Source organism: Pleurodeles waltl, chromosome 1_1 (assembly GCF_031143425.1).
Source record: "Pleurodeles waltl isolate 20211129_DDA chromosome 1_1, aPleWal1.hap1.20221129, whole genome shotgun sequence".
NCBI lineage: Eukaryota > Metazoa > Chordata > Amphibia > Caudata > Salamandridae > Pleurodeles > Pleurodeles waltl.
The window spans coordinates 211,802,752-211,818,898 of NC_090436.1; the positions used below are offsets into that span (position 1 = coordinate 211,802,752).

The window sequence follows — 16,147 nt, forward strand, 5'->3', positions numbered from 1 at the left end:
AGTACCCCATTCACCCGTACCTGGCCCGTGGGGTGTTGATACAGGAGATGGATCATCCGACAAAGCAGGGGTCCCAATCCCATGCGTGCAAGGACCACCTCCATAAATTCCCATGAAACTGTATCAAATGCCTTACAGAAATCTATGAGGAGAAGGGCCAGGGGCCTATCGGCGCAAGAGCCACGGGACAGGGCCACCTGGAGTCACCGGATACAGTGATGTGTGCTCCTGCCAGGTGCAGTTCTTCCGATACCTGCAGTTGCGCTGTGCCTTGGGGGCCAATACTGCAACACACACCAAGCTCCTCGATTGTAACCCGCTCGAGGCCAAGTTGTTGGCTGGGAGCCTGGGAAGAAAGCAGTGTCTTAAACGTATAAATCACTGCTCACAAATGCCCCAGATGGGTTAGACCATCTGTGCCAACGATGGACGCTACGGGGAGGGGAATGGGATGAGGACAACTGGTAGGAGGCATTGTTGGCCCCCCGGGAGTTAGCCATATCGGCTAGGCTGCAAATGGTGGAGTTCAACTATCTTTATGCAATAATGTCGAAGCTTTTGGGTGGGGCGGGGCGGCTTGTGCTACGTGTGGTCTCCCTGGGGAAGATTTTTTCCATGTAACCTGGAACTGTCCCCGAGTATGACCATTTTTAGAGGGCATGAGTGAGGAACTGGCAGATGTCCTGGGTCGTCCTGTTGACTTGGGCTCAAGGGTTGCACTGTTGGGGCTCTGGGGCTCTTGGAAGAACTAGGGGGGCCACGAGCGGATTGAATATCTATAGGGGTTGCGTGCCTGGTTTCCAAGAGGCATATTGCTCGTGGGTGGAAGCTTCCTGGGGCTCCTTCATTGGCGGGGTGTAGAGCAGGGGTGGATTGGTGCGTGCGTCAAGAAAAGCCTATTTATGAGGCCCGAGAGTGTCCAGAAAAACACAACAAAATATGGGGGAAATGGAGGGCCTATCATGGTGTTTTGTTATAATGTACCGCCGAGAGCTGGGTGTCCAGCTACACACTGCGTCCTATGTATTGTACTCATTTTATTGTGATGTTAGAGCCTATTATAAGTGCACTGCTTTTCACTTTTTGAAAACAATTAAAATTTGGTTCTTAAAAAAAAAAAAAAAAGTATTTTCCCAGAGACTGCACTACGCTGATTGTCATGTCCACAAGGGAAAAGGTAAAGAGAAGAGGAGCTTTCTACCTGTGTCCTAGAAGAGGGCATGATTCATTCAACATAGAGACAGTCAAAATATGCACAGCCGCTCTACACACATACAGGGAAAAGTGAAGGACACCAATTATGAAGGGCTAAACTGATTTTCCATGAGCGAGTAGGCAGACTCCCTTCCAGGTGCCAAAGTAACAAACATTGACAAGGTCAATAGGTCTTGCTTATGCCAGATCTGTCATTATTTTTAAGCCATGATCTACAGCAGCACTGCTGCTGTGCAGCTTGGCTGAAAGTTAAGATAAAGCTTTCAGCCAAGCTGCTATACAACGGGTCAAAACAAAACTGACAAAGCCAAGAGAACTTGCATAGGCAAGACCTACTGGCTTGTTATCAGTTGAGGCTATAGCGTTATCTTAATAAGTGGGCGTAAAAACAGTTTTTGCAAGGAACCCCTACTGCAGACTTATGTCAACGGGCGCAGCAGAGAGCAGAGTCAGAGTGAGAACACTGGGGACAGAGAGGTAAAAAGCATGACATCTGGTGGCATTTAGATTTCCTACAACAGATTACACTGCTGTGGAAAAAAAGGTGCTGCACATTCTGACAGTGCATCAGCAATTCAATTTTACTTGCATACCCATTTGCTTAACTATTCTGTAAAAAGAAATTGTAATAGTAGATTGCTGTTTTATTGAATTTAAGGAGTGTGTAAATTTGCAGACCACAGGGAGTTGTGCACATCACAATATGTGTGCACTTTTAAGAAGCGCAGCACTTCATTTATAAAAACTGCAGTATGGTTCAAAATAATATAAGGAGTAGACATTATCAAGGTTAATTTTAACAGTACATGACAATGTAAGAAGCAAGCCATGAACTTGGCAATCAATCAATAAATCAATGAGATAATTTGTAAAGCGCACTACTTACCCGTGAGGGTCTCAAGGAGCTGAAGGCGGGGGTAAGGGAGGTGTGGCTGCTACTGCTCGAACAGCCATGTCTTGAGATGTCTCCTGAAGGTAAGTAGGTCCTTAGTCTGACACAGGTAGGTGGCAAGAGTGTTCCACATTTTGGCGGCGAGGTGGGAGAATGATCTGCCGCCAGTGGTTGTTCTGCGGATGCAGGGGATGGTGGTGAGGGCAAGGTTGGCGGAGAAAAGCTGTTGGGTTGGGGTGTAGAAGGAGATTCGTCTGTTGAGGTATTCTGGTCCGGTGTTGTGTAGTGCGTTGTGAGCAAGGATGAGGAGTTTAAAAGTGATACGCTTGTTGACGGGAGCCAGTGTAGGTCTCTCAGGTGGGCTGTGATGTGGCAATGGCAGTTGTCATTTGTACGCCTTATACTGTCTTTTTATTTTCTTTTTCAATATTTTTTACTGATATTTCTTCCTATGGTTTCACCCTGTTGTTTCTTCCTTCTGCCTCCATCCCATCACCCTTCTCTCCCTCCCTTTTATAACTAAGCAAATCTCTTATTCTGCCCAATATTTGATGCATTTCTTTAGTAATCTTGCTACTGTAGACATACTGATTGTGGATCTATTGTTCCAGTCATTTATTTAGTGTTTCTACTTGGAATGTTAAAGGGATAAATAACTCTATTAGGCGGCAGAGTGTGTTGTCCCGTTTAGTTAAAGTAAAAACAGAAATTGCATTAATCCAAGAATTGCACCTTTCTGAACTAGAGTTTGCCAAGTTAAAAAAGATGCTTGGTAGGTAATATTTGAAGAATGGAGTACTGATTTTTTGCCACAAAACGTTACATGTTACAGATGTTAACTAAGAGTCTGATTCTGAAGGTTGATGGATCATTGCTAAGCTTCTTGTTGCTAACATACTTTTAACTATTTTTAAAGTATACATACAGCTCCGTTTGTGCTGATAAGACTTTTTGGACCAACATTTCTGATACATTGTTTTTGTGCGATGATCAATATTATTATTTTAGGTGGTGACTGCAATCAAATTCATAATCCTGTCCTAAAGGTGGTCCACACAAAAATGCACTCACAATTCAAATCCACCATCCAGGGTAAATCATTAGTTGATATTTGGAGGTTAAGCCACCTGGATCTCCGGGAATATATCCTTTATTCGGCCCCACATCACTCACAATCCCACATAGGCTGATCTTTTTCTCAGTAAATCATTGGCCCAACATGTTTTTAAGGCTGCTATAGGATCAATTTTTATATCAGACCAGGCACCAGTATACCCAGACCATGCCCTTATACCCTTTACACCACAAGCAGGGAGATGGCACTTTAACAATTCACTACCGTTAAGTACTAAATTTATTTCACAATTTGAAGCCTTTGTTTCTGATTTTTTGTTATTAACACTACTCCTGACTCTACTTTGGCAATGATTTGGGATTCCATTAAAGCAGTGGCAGGAGGATTTATAATAAATGTTGTCTCCGAAAAGATCTATGGAAGGACAAAACAACCATAAAGTTATAAAATTGGAGTATACCCATTATCACTTTAAAAACTAATCTTTCCTACAGCATCTTATTGATGCCAATCTCATCTTTAATAGGTTAACTATGAACGCCACCTCTTCTTACCGATTGAAGAGCAGTGCACATTATTATGGGGGCCAAAACAGAACGGGAAAATTGCTTGCAAACTATTTTAAAATCAGAAGTGATAGACTCAGAATACAATCTTTACAAAACAGTAGTGGGACTACTCTCTATAAGGATAAGATATCTTAAATGAAGGATGAATTTGTTAACTTTTATGCACATTTATATTCTACAGAAAAAACACCATTGAAATCCGACTTAATCAAATACTTTCAAACCATTCATTCCCCTCTCTCACACCATAATGATTTAGATTCACTATGGACAGATATTTCACTTTGAGAAGTCACTTATGCAATATCTACACTATGCAGAGGGAAAGCTCCTGGGCCTGATGGCTTTACTATTGAATTTTATAGCCAATTAGCAAAACTTCTCCTTCCCAACCTTTTATTTTTATTTAACTCACTTGTCACTAAAGGTGCTTCTCAAGGCTCTTTCCAAGATGCTATGATTTGCTTAATTCCAAAAGATAATAGAGATCTCTGTGCAGTGCAAGAATTACTGTCCAATTTCTTTAGTTAATACTGATTACAAAACTTCTGCAAAAATTCTGTAATTGCATATTGATCCAATTTTACCTGATCTCACAGGCCCAGAGCAGTCCAGTTTTGTTAAGGGTTGATTGGCCTCTAATAATGTGCAAGTCTTTTTCAATGTCCTAAGCCAGGCCTCTACATTAGATCATCCTATTGCAGCCACTGCTTTGGACGTAGAAAAAGCTTTTTGATAGGATCATTTGGGATCTTATGCTTCAGGCATTAAAATAGAATTATTTCCCACTAAAGCTGCACTTTTTGTTAACAGTATGCGCTTAGACTATTTTCCTTAGTAGAGGGGTATGTGAAGGTTTTCCACTATCACCGCTTTTGTTTTGCACTCGGACCCTTTTTAACCAAAAAGGTAAAAAGATGCACTTATTTCATGTTTTCAAATGGATCTCACCAAATTAAAATGTCAGTTTATGCTGATGATATCCTTCTATATTGTTCCACCCCTACAGCTTCCATTCCTCCTTTTCTTCAACAAGTCACTACTTTTTCCCACTTATCAGGTTATCATCTTATCACTGATAAACGCAAGGTATTACCTTTAAATGTTTATGTAATAAGCAACTTTTTGATCACACAGGAGTTGTTTGGCAACCCTCCAAAATAAAGTATTTGTGACTGTGGTTTTCACAGATGACTGAAGACACTTTAAAACTGAATTTTGATTACACTTCCAAAACACTAAATGATAATAATGCCCGATGGTACTCACTCTTTCTTTCTTGGTGGGGCAGAACTGACTATTAACATGGTGCTTACTCCCTGATATTGTATGCTATTGCTATGATTCCCACTCACATCCCTGATTACCATTTTAGGAAAATAGACTAGTTCTTTGGAAAGGTAAATCCCCCTATAGCTTTGTCCTTGTTAAGAAAGGATAAATCCAACAGAGAGCTTAAGTTTCCAGATTCAAAAAAATATCATTACACCTCTTCAAAACAAGTTGTCCGATGGCTTGCTTCTGATACCCCAGTACACCTTCCTTTGTGGATACAGTTGGAGAAATCCCTTATCACACCTTTCGATTTTAAAGAAATTCTTGTCTTCACAACAAATATTTCACAATCACGCCCTACAGTTATTTCCTAATCCTGCAAACTCCTATCATCTCTTCTACCATCAACATATCCCTTGATTGCTACCTATCAACAACAACCCATTTATTTACCATAATAAATCACTACGAATTAGGAATGTTTCTATATATTGGAAGGCTTGACGAACCAAGGGTTTGTGCTGGATATCGCTACTTCCTACTGATGGTCAACTGTTATCCTTTTCTGATCTCCAAACAAAAGTCTCTCTGCCATCCACATCCAAAACATAATAGGAACCTTTACGTACCTCCCTCAATCATTGCATTTCCACATTGCCATCTATGTCCTTCACTCCATATCTGCTACACTTGTCCCACTAATAAGCAATAATCTATCAGCATCTCCTATATATATAGTGTTACAAATGACGTCAGATAGACAAAGAATGAGATAGCTTGTGAAAAGAATTTAAATGAATGTTGGCCTACAACTTTATGGGATAAGTTATGGTTTAAGCTTCATAAAACTATGAGAGCCGTGAATAGTACATAAACTATTTACTTTGTCTTTCATGTTTGTTATTTACCCCCATGACCCTAAAATCCTTTTCTCTAAATGCAACCTCTGCTTGCTGGTCTTCTTCAAGCTCATTTGATGCTGATATAAAGCATATATTATTTGAATGTCCTTCTATCCATCAGGTCTGAAAAGTAATCTGGACTCAAATTAATACGATTTTTTTAATTGGTGTTCCCTTTTCCTTAAACTAATATTATTCTAGGTAGCTTGGCGCCTCAGTCACCCCACATTATAGATTGACTGATTTATTGCTGGGTGCTGCTTTTCATTTAATAACTTCAAATTGGAAACAAGCTCAGGATGTTACTTTCGGATTCTGGTGGAATGCCATTTGCTTTCATCACAGACTAGACACCAACTATGCCTCTCCTCTATCTTTAGCCATAAAGAAGGATCTCTTATGGCTTCCACCAACTTCTTATTTATCTCATTCTGCCTCACCTGATAATAAAAATATAACAGTGTCAGGTGATGTTAGAAAGCCACCTTGAACTTCACCCTTCTGTCTTTTTATGCTAATAAGAAGCTGTATAGTATTTCATGAACTTATATATGATATTTATTTGTTCTTTCTCTTGATAATGTCTACAGTTCTTTGATGTTATATAATTTTTCCACTTATAAAATGTAGTTAGATATTTAGCTCCATTTTCCCTGCTCCCTCTCATATTCCTTATATACTTATGCATTTTCTTACAATGTAGAATTTCTTTCTTTCTATACTTATATATATTTTTAGCAAAATTGGTTTCATGTACTGTATTTTATGCTCAATGCTTGTTATATTTCTTGGTAATAGAACGTATACTAATTATTGTATTGTTGTTTTTTTTGTTCTTAATAAAATCAAACTTTAAACAAAGAATATGCCACCAGGGATCCTCTTGGTCCTTTCACAAGGGGGTACCCTCAATTGCGTAGGGATATCCCCAACTTAAATGACAAAATGCCTCCATGTGTGTCAAATTAAAGAACGTATGCCGGCAAGAACAGTTTCACCTGAATTGTACATCATGAACTATAAGATGAGCAATTTGAGGGCTTATTCACAGATTACACCCAGTGATGAATCCCTGGTTTCGTAGGCAGGCAGGCAGGTGTGTCCCATTGAACAGACCCAGGCCTGAATGTGCACCAGAACATTAATGCCTCTTTCAGAGCCGGTAACAAGCATGATGGGGCTCTCAACATTTCTTCTAAGGCCAGAAAGATGCTGGCAAACAGGGAGGGACATGTGGGGCTACCATTTTATCAAGTACTATGAATTATGAGAGTAGGTGCACAATTAAGCAGGGTGGACCAGTGCTTCCAAGCTGCAGACCAATTAAATTGCTGGGGCGCCTGATTATAGTTTTGGTCGGACACAGGTCTATTTCAATGCATTATTCATATCACTTAAAATCATGAGCTATATAGGGCAAATTACAACCTACTCTACATTCCATTGAAAGAATGCCAATGTGCAATTCAGAAGCCAATTACCATATATTTTTGATCCTTAGTATGTGGTACACTTTATTCCTTAGAATACACAGTCAATATCAATATGGTAGCAGAAAAACCTCCAATTGTTGGAGGAGGCACTTAGGGGGTTATTCTAACTTTGGAGGAGGTGTTAATCCGTCCCAAAAGTGACGGAAAAGTGACGGATTTACCACCAGCCGTATTACGAGTCCATTATATCCTATGGAACTCGTAATACGGCTGGTGGTATATCCGTCACTTTACCGTCACTTTTGGGATGGATTAACACTCCTCCAAAGTTAGAATAACCCCCTTAGTATTTAAATCCAGAGGTCTATCCACCAATAAGAATAGCCCTCTAGGTGAGGCTATGGTCTTTAGCTTCCTCTGGAGCAAGAGTTCTCTGAGTTGCTGGTAGGTAAAATGAATATGAGAACTGTATAATGGAAATAAATACATTCACATGCAATGTGTAAATTAGTGCTGTTAGACCCGACAGCCTTACAGTAGTTTTCCCCCCAATTGTTTTGCCTGTTTGCCTCACATTTTTGCTGTATCTATATGTTGGCCTTAGGACTCTTACAGCACTTTACTACTGCTGACCAGTGCTAAAGTGCATGTGCTCCTCTCTTAAAACATGGTAACACTTGTGTATACACAATTGGAATATTTAATTTACCTGTAAGTCCCTTGTAAAGTGGTATACTATAAAACAGGGCCTGTAAATTAAATGCTACCATTGGGCCTGCATCACTGATTGTGCCTCCCACTCAAGTAGCCCTGTAAACATGTTTCAGGCCTGCCACTGCAAAGCCTGTGTGTGCAGCTTCACTGCCACTTCGACCTGGCATTTAAAACCTCTTGCCAAGCCTTAAACTCCCCTTTTATTACATATGTCACCCCTAAGGCAGGCCCTACGTAGCCCACAGGGTAGGGTGCTATGTAAATAAAAGGCAGCACATTTACTTTTAAGTTGTATGTGTCCTTGTAATAAAAAACTCCGAAAGTCGTTTTCATTACAGTAAAGCCTACTCCTCTCATAGGCCAGCATTGCAAATTCCTTAACATACTTTCAAGCTGTAATTCTTGAGCAGAAAGGAGTAGCTAGATCATGTTTCATAACTTTGGAGTAGTAATAATAAATCATATATAATGGTAAAGTCGGATTTAACATTACTATTTTAGAAATGCCACTTTTAGAAAGTGGGCATTTCTCTGCTCTTACTGCTCTGTGTGCCTTGCAGCCTGTCTCTAATACACGTCTGGGCCAGATGACAACTGCACTTTGCGCATCCCCCCCAGACAGCCACAACCACAGGAAAGGTGGGTAAGACAAATGATTCATCTGCATTCTGGCAGGCCTTCCTGGAATGGAAGGGTGAAGGAGAGCTCACACTTTAACTTCAATAGGGAAGTATCTGTCCCCACACAAAGGGATGATTCCCCCTACTGGTAGTCTGGAGTTAGGGCTGGGATGAAAGTGGGACCTGTGCACTTGAAGGGGCTGTTCTGAAGTCACGCTCACCCCAAGGCATTTTTGGACATAAGTAATGGAGCTCTAATACCCCAAAACCGGATCACTACTGGACTTAAGAAGAACTCAGTTGGAGTAGACTGCTGTGCTGTAAGGACTGCCACTCTGCCTGGATTGACTGTTCTGAGGAATTGCTTCTCTGCATTGTTGAGCTGCCCTGCAGCTCTCTGGCCTACTGAGGACAAGAACTGTACCCATCTTGCTGACCCAGAGTGTCTCCAAGGGACTGCTAGCTTGTACCCTGTTCTTCTGCAGTCTCAGGGATATCAAAGACTGCTTGCAACCCTCCTAGTGCTGCTGGCTCCTGCCATCTCTAAGTCCAAGTCCAAACCTTGTTAGAGGTGCCCCTCTCCAGTCCTGGGCCTCAGAAGTGAGTTCCGCACCTGATTCCTGCAAAAACAGACGCATTGCCCAGAGCACGTGTAAAATATTGCTGCATATCCCTTCAACGATGAAACAGAGGCTACTCAATGAAATTGGATCCACAGCCTGCTCAGCTTGATAACGACTTTAGGAAATTGGCACTTGTTGCAGTTACCCCACCCTCTCCACTTTTTGCCTGATATTGATGCTGACTTGACTGAGAATGTGCTGGGATCCTGCTAACCAGGCCCCTGCACCAGTGTTCTTTACCTAAAAATGTACCATTGTTTCCACAACTGACACACAGATAAGTCCCTTGTAAAAGGTGCCAAGGGCCCTGTGGCCATGGATGGTCCCTAAGGGCTGCAGCATATGTTGTGACACCCTCAGGGCCCCCTCACAAAACACATGCACACTACCATTGCAGACTGTGTGTTGGTGGGGAGAAAAAGGCAAAGTTGACATGGCATCCCCCTCTGGGTGCCGTGCCCACAAAACACAGCTTGTGGCATAGGTAAGTCACCCATTTAGCAGGCCTTACAGCCCTATGGCAGGGTGCACTATACCACAGGTGAGGGCATAGCTGCATGAGCAATATGCCCCTACAGGGTCTAAGTCCATTCTTAGACACTGTAAGTACAGTGAGGCCATATTAAGTATATAGTCTTGGAGTTTGTCATTACGAACTCCACAGATCCATAATGGCTTCACTGAATACTGGGAAGTTTGGTATCAAACTTCTCAGCACAATAAACCCCCACTGATGCCAGTGTGGGATTTAAAAAAATGCACATAGAGGGCATCTTAGAGATGCCCCCTGTATTTTACCCAATCCTCTAATGTAGGACTGACTGGTCTGTGCCGGCCTGCCACTAGCAGACTGGTTTCTGACCCCCTGGGGTGAGGGCCTTTGTGCTTTCTGAGGCCAGAAACAAAGCCTGTTCTGGGTAAAGGTGCTTCAAATCTCCCCACTGCAGGAACTGTAACACCTGGCCGTGAGCCTCAAAGGCTCAATCATCGAATTACAGAGACCCAGGGCACTCCAGCTAGTGGAAAAACAAGGAGGAGTGACCACTTGAGCTGGGACCACCCCTAAGGTGTCCAGAGCTGAAGTGACCCCCTTCCTGCAGAATTCTCCATCTTGGTTTGGAGGGCGGGGACCAATAGGGATAGGACTGTGCCCACCTCCCCAAGGGAGTGGACACAAGGAGGACGTAGCCACCTTCAGGGACAGTAGCCATTAGCTACTGCCCTCTGACCGCTATAACACCCCTAAATCTTGTATTTAAGGGCTTCCCTGAAACCAGCTCACCAGATTCATGGCGACCTAACAAGAAGAAGAAGGACTGCTAAGCTGAAACCCCAGCAGATAAGAAGGAAGACGACAACTTCTTTAGCCCCAGCCCTACCGGCCTGTCTCCTGCTTCAAAGAACCTGCAAAAAAACAGCAATGTATCCAGCAGGACCAGCGACCTCTGCCAAGCTCCAGAGGACTGCCCTGCACCCAAAAGGACCAAGAACTCCAGAGGACAGCGGCCCTGTCTAAGAAAAACCTACAACCAAGGACTCCCACGCAGATATCCGACACCTAAAGACACACTGCACCCGCAGTCCCCAGGCCTTGGAGAAGCCAACACCTGATGCAGCTACGTTCAGCAGGCAGCCCTCCTCCCTGTCCGAGCATTGTTGTGCCTAAGACACCCCCATGGACCTTACCTGCAGCCTCTGAGTGACCACCCAGGGTCTCCTCAGAGATCAGCATTGGAAACCCAATGTCCAGTTTGCAACCTGCACCTGGCCGCCCCTGTGCCGCTGAGGGTGTGTTTGGTGCCTTCTTGTGACCCCTCAGTGCTCTTCTAATCCCCCCTGGTGTGCACTCTGAGTTGCAAGTACTTACCTGCAGGCCGACCTGATGCAGAGTACCCCCTGTCTCCATAGGAGCCCACATTAAAATCGCTCATATTTGACCTCTGCACCCGGCCGGCCCCATGTTGCTGGTGCTGGGTGTTTGGGGTTAACTTGAACCCTAACCAGGGGACTTTCAAAAACCAGGAGACTGAAACAGTAAGTGTTGTACTTACCTGTAAAACGATCTAACATTTCTTCCCTCAAGCAACTTTTCTGAAAATTGCAGTGTGTCCTTTTTTAAAACATTGCCAAAAATGAAAAAACTGTATAACTTATCAATTTTAAACAAAGTACTGTTGATACATGTGTGAAATACAAATCTACTGAAGCACTTACCTGCAACCTGAATCTTGTGGTTCTAAAAATAAATTAAGAAAATATATTTTTGCTATATAAATCATTGGTCTGGAGTTAAGTCATTGAGTGTGTGCTTCTTCTATTGTCTGTGTGTGTACAACAAATGCTTTGCACTACCCTCTGATAAGCCTAACTACTCAACCACACCACCACAGAAGAGAGCATTAGCATTATCTACTTTAGCCTCTGTTAAGCCTTTGGGGCACCCCCGGACTCTGTGCACACTATGGGGGTTATTCCAACTTTGGAGGAGGTGGTAATCCGTCCCAAATGTGACGGATTTACCACCAGCCGTATTACGAGTTCCATAGGATATAATGGACTCGTAATACGGCTGGTGGTATATCCGTCACTTTACCGTCACTTTTGGGACGGATTACCACTTCCTCCAAAGTTGGAATAACCCCCTATATCTCTTGATATAGTATATAAAGAGCCAGCTTCCTACAACAACGCATCATACTTACTTCAATGGAGTTTGATGCCGGGGCAGGACCAGACTGCGAGGATTGGAACTGCCACATCATGCCCTCCCGTCAATGCTTTGCTCCATCAAAAGTACTGTTTCAGCAGAACCTACGTGAGTTCTGTAGCCGGCCTACCCTCCATCGCAGTCGGCCTGAACTTTGGCTTTAAAATGGTCCCTCACAACCTTAAGTAACCTTTGGAATGCTAATGAATTCTAAGCTTTATTTCACACTTAATCTTTAAAAATCAATATCCTGACTTCTACTGATTGAATTTTTGTAATTTTGGTCATTTTACTCACATAAATAGTATCTATTGTTCTAAACTAGTGTGGAGTATTTGTGTGCGGCATTCCATGGGTGGAGCGTGTGTGTTACCACACATCCACCCATGGATTTTGGCGCATTCACAGAATTACCATTAGTGGTAGGGCTGGGAATGATGCATCATAATGCTACATCTTTCCAGATCTGGAGTAATGAAGATAAATATCTTTATTTCTCCCCGGATTGTCCTCTTTCTACGTGTACTGCGTTCTAGAGCACACAGAGTAAAGTGTCCCTTCCTGCAAAAAAATCAATCCTGTCTACAACGCAGTCACTGCTGCAACACGAGACAAGGGTGCGTTTGTTGGCACTGAGCAGCCAAAAGTGTGCTAGCTAGCTAGCAAAGGACAGAAATGCACTGTATAATGCTAAATACAGCGCTTTCCTGCCCTTTCATGAAGCGCAGTGAAGTGGCTTGCTCCATTGCACTAAATGAAAGATTGATAAATCTGCCCTCAAGGGTTTGCTACACGGCCTGGGGTAAAATGCTGTCACAGTGGTGTAATGGAAAATAGTGGCTCCCCCTGCAAAATTTGAGGTGGGGCCCCTGGATCTCACATATCTTAAATATAGTCGTTAGTTCTGGACCGAATAGGGGGCCCTGAAGGACTGGCGTCCCATGAATGGTTGCCAGCCCTCCCTGAACCGCAGGGGCTGCATGGGCTTGCATTACAGCCTTGAATGCTGACGACGACTGAACCCTCAAAAAATGGTAGCTGGTCGACTAGAGAAATAGAGAAGATATCCGCGGTACTTCACTGCTAAAATATTTCAGACGTTGTGGTAGGCTGTGGAAGCAAAATAATCGAAATGTATTTTCTCTCTGTTGAATGAAACTCAGACAATAAAGTAAACATTTGCCCAGTTCGCAAGTAATTATTCATTTAATAAAAAACAAACCCTAACTGAGGAAGAAAACGCATCTATCTACGACAGTAGCTCAGTAGCATAAAGGAACAGTTATTGTATTATAAAGTCATGGTTGCTTCAGACTGTATATCTCAATGGGCTTTTAGTTTGTACGAACTTCTGGAAGCTGCTTCGTTTTGTTATAGCTTTTGCGTTTAAAAAAGTAACCTCATTATAACCGGATAACATTAGAAGGAAGTCTGTTTGCATGAATTTCTGTAAAATTACTCCATAGAAATGTTCGTTTTACCTTCAAAGCCTCGTCTCTATGTCACGCTGCTCCCACCTGCTCCCACCTGCTCCGAGGGACTCTCCTACATTTAGCGTGGGGCCCGAGACCCCGCCCTCGAAATGCCATTTCGCTTTTCTGATTGGACTAAGCATGCCCGGGAGGCTACACCTCGGAAGATAATTAGTAGAGTGGACTGCCAGTCACACAGTGTGTTTGTAACACAGTGCAGGCGTTTCTAGGGTAGAGCCTCCGTTGCTAAGGAAGCCCAAGTTGCCAGTAGCGGAGGGTGAGCGCAAACATTGTGGACTGCCTAGCCAAGGCACCTCTGCATACGTTTTACGACGTTTATTAATATTCAACCAGTAATGATAGCTTACGAGGGCTTATTCGGGCGGCTGCTTTCGGTTTGGGTTTTGAGTGTCTCGATTCTGCAAAGAATAGCATAATTAAAAGTACAAAAAAACGTTAATACATTCGGGATAAACATCATTTAATTATGAGCAAATAACATACATTATCTAAAAAAAAATGATAATACAATAATACAAATGAATGTGTCCTTGTGTATTGTAAATGGTGTGTGTGCAACAAATGCTTTGCGCTACCCTCTGCACTTAGTTTTTGAGGGCCTGCGCTTAGTTTTCTGCCTCAAGCATTTACTGCGAGCAAAGGACACATATGGGAAAAACGAAAAAGCGTCACAATAAGAGAAAGCACAAAACTGTAAGAGTGAGCTGAAGGGGTAGGAAGCGGCTCTAAATCTATTGAGAGGCCCAAGATGGCTTCAGGATTATGCTGCCACAGTATTCCGTGGTCGCACATTTAATTGCAGCAGCCCCATGTTTAAGAGGAGGGCTTTGGGCACTGGCACCTTTTTGTTTACAAATTAAGCAGTGTTTGATATGTATATAAGCAGTGTTTTATTCACATGTATATATATATATATATATATATATATATATATATATATATATATATATACATGTGTATAAAACACTGCTTAAAAAGTGAGGCTACATTCAAAGTGCAACCTCTAAAACTGATACTTTTAATGCAAATAAGAATTTCCTAATCAACTGTATAGTAATCTTCAAATACGCAAGGCATTTAAAATAACAGCATTTGTAGTATTAGCGAATTGGCCTTCCTTGGTGTGCTAATGACAGGATGATGCGAAATGCTGGAGGACAGGAGTGCTAAATCTATTTTTAACAAATAAATGCATTGTAATAAATGGTAATCAAGCTTTAGCCAACATAGCAATGTAGGTGTTGTATTCCATTCTGTTTGTGGTGTTACAGCAAACATTCTATCTCACGTGGGCAAGTGAGGTCGGGGATACCTGAATCCTAATCTACAAACATAATCGTCATACAACCCCCACCACTGGTCGAATATATGGACCTTTGTTTGTCAACGAGAAGAGGATGTGCTAGCATTTAAATATTTATCTAAAAGCAGTGGGACCATTGGGCACCACAGAATAGGACAAATAGAATTTAAATAAATAAAAAAAGGATTTATTATCAAGATTTAATTAGAGCAATAACATTAGTCTATTAAGAATTCTAATTCACGCAATCAGTTACAAAATTTAAGTAGTCAAAAGTCCATAATTCAAGACAAGATAAAAACAGAATGTTAGTGAGAATCATATAAATAATATATGTTAGAAATTGGGTCTCCAGTTGGCAGAGGTATGCACCCTGTCCAAGTAGGGACCCCAATCCTAGTCAGGGGGAGTCACAACACAACCTAAATTATCCTTTGCTCACCCTCCGGTAGCTTGGCACAGAGCAGGCAGGCTTAACTGTGTAAAGTATTTGTGCAATAACCCATACAGTAACACAGTGAAAGCACCACAAAAAGTACTCCACACCAGTTTAAAAAAATTTATATTTATCTGAATAAATAAGACCAGAATAACAAAAATCCAATATGCACAAGTCAATATATCACTTTTTTAAGGTTTAAATGAGTCTCCGTCCTTAAGAATTGGTGGTTGTAGCCTTTTAACACACAGTACCTGGGATGCGTCACAAATAACGATGTAGAGGGGCGCAGGTGAGGGGAAGCGTAAAAAGAAAAAAACGATGCGTCTATTTTTCCATCGTAGCAAAGGCGATGTGTTGTTTCGTCCCACGCTGCAATGCTATGCGCCGGTTTCCAGGAGTGCAGCCTTGGTTCCTCACTGTGATGCGGGGATATTTTGACACCCAGGGACAATGCATGGAAAACCCAGAATGCGTTGAGCAGAAGCAACAGGCACTGCATCAATCCAGCAAGTGCCACAGTGATTTTTCAGCCACGTGGCAGGCGCTGCATCGATCCTGTAGACGTTGAGTCTAATTTTTCAGGCATTGTGTCAATTTTCAGACACACTGGAATTTCTTCTCTTTGATGAAGTCTTTGATAGCCCTGAGGCCTCAGAACAGGAGGCAAGCTCAATCCAAGCCCTTGGAGAACACTTGAGGAGGAAAGCAGAGTCCTTCTAGCAGAATCAGGGGTAAGCAGGCAGCAGGACAACAAGCAAAACAGTCCAGATGAGTCCTTTGGGCAGGTAGGCAGTCCCTCTGACAGAGTCCAGTTGTAGATCCAGAAGTGTCTGATTTGGTGGGATTACAGACCCATTATATATACCCAAAAGTGCATTTGAAGT

The 16,147-nt window shown here is 42.4% G+C and overlaps 1 protein-coding gene across 2 annotated transcripts in view; it reads right to left on the bottom strand.

Annotated features, from left to right (window-relative positions):
• CAPSL (calcyphosine like) overlaps nt 1-13,578 on the bottom strand; it is a 117,777-nt gene extending 104,199 nt beyond the window's left edge. The window contains exon 1 of one of the 2 annotated variants that reach the window (XM_069220931.1): nt 13,507-13,574. The gene's annotated coding sequence lies outside the window, so the exon portion shown is untranslated. Of the gene's footprint in view, nt 1-13,506 lie in introns of both variants that reach the window. The other variant, XM_069220940.1, reaches the window with a different exon arrangement.
• Between the last annotated feature and the right edge of the window lie 2,569 nt (nt 13,579-16,147).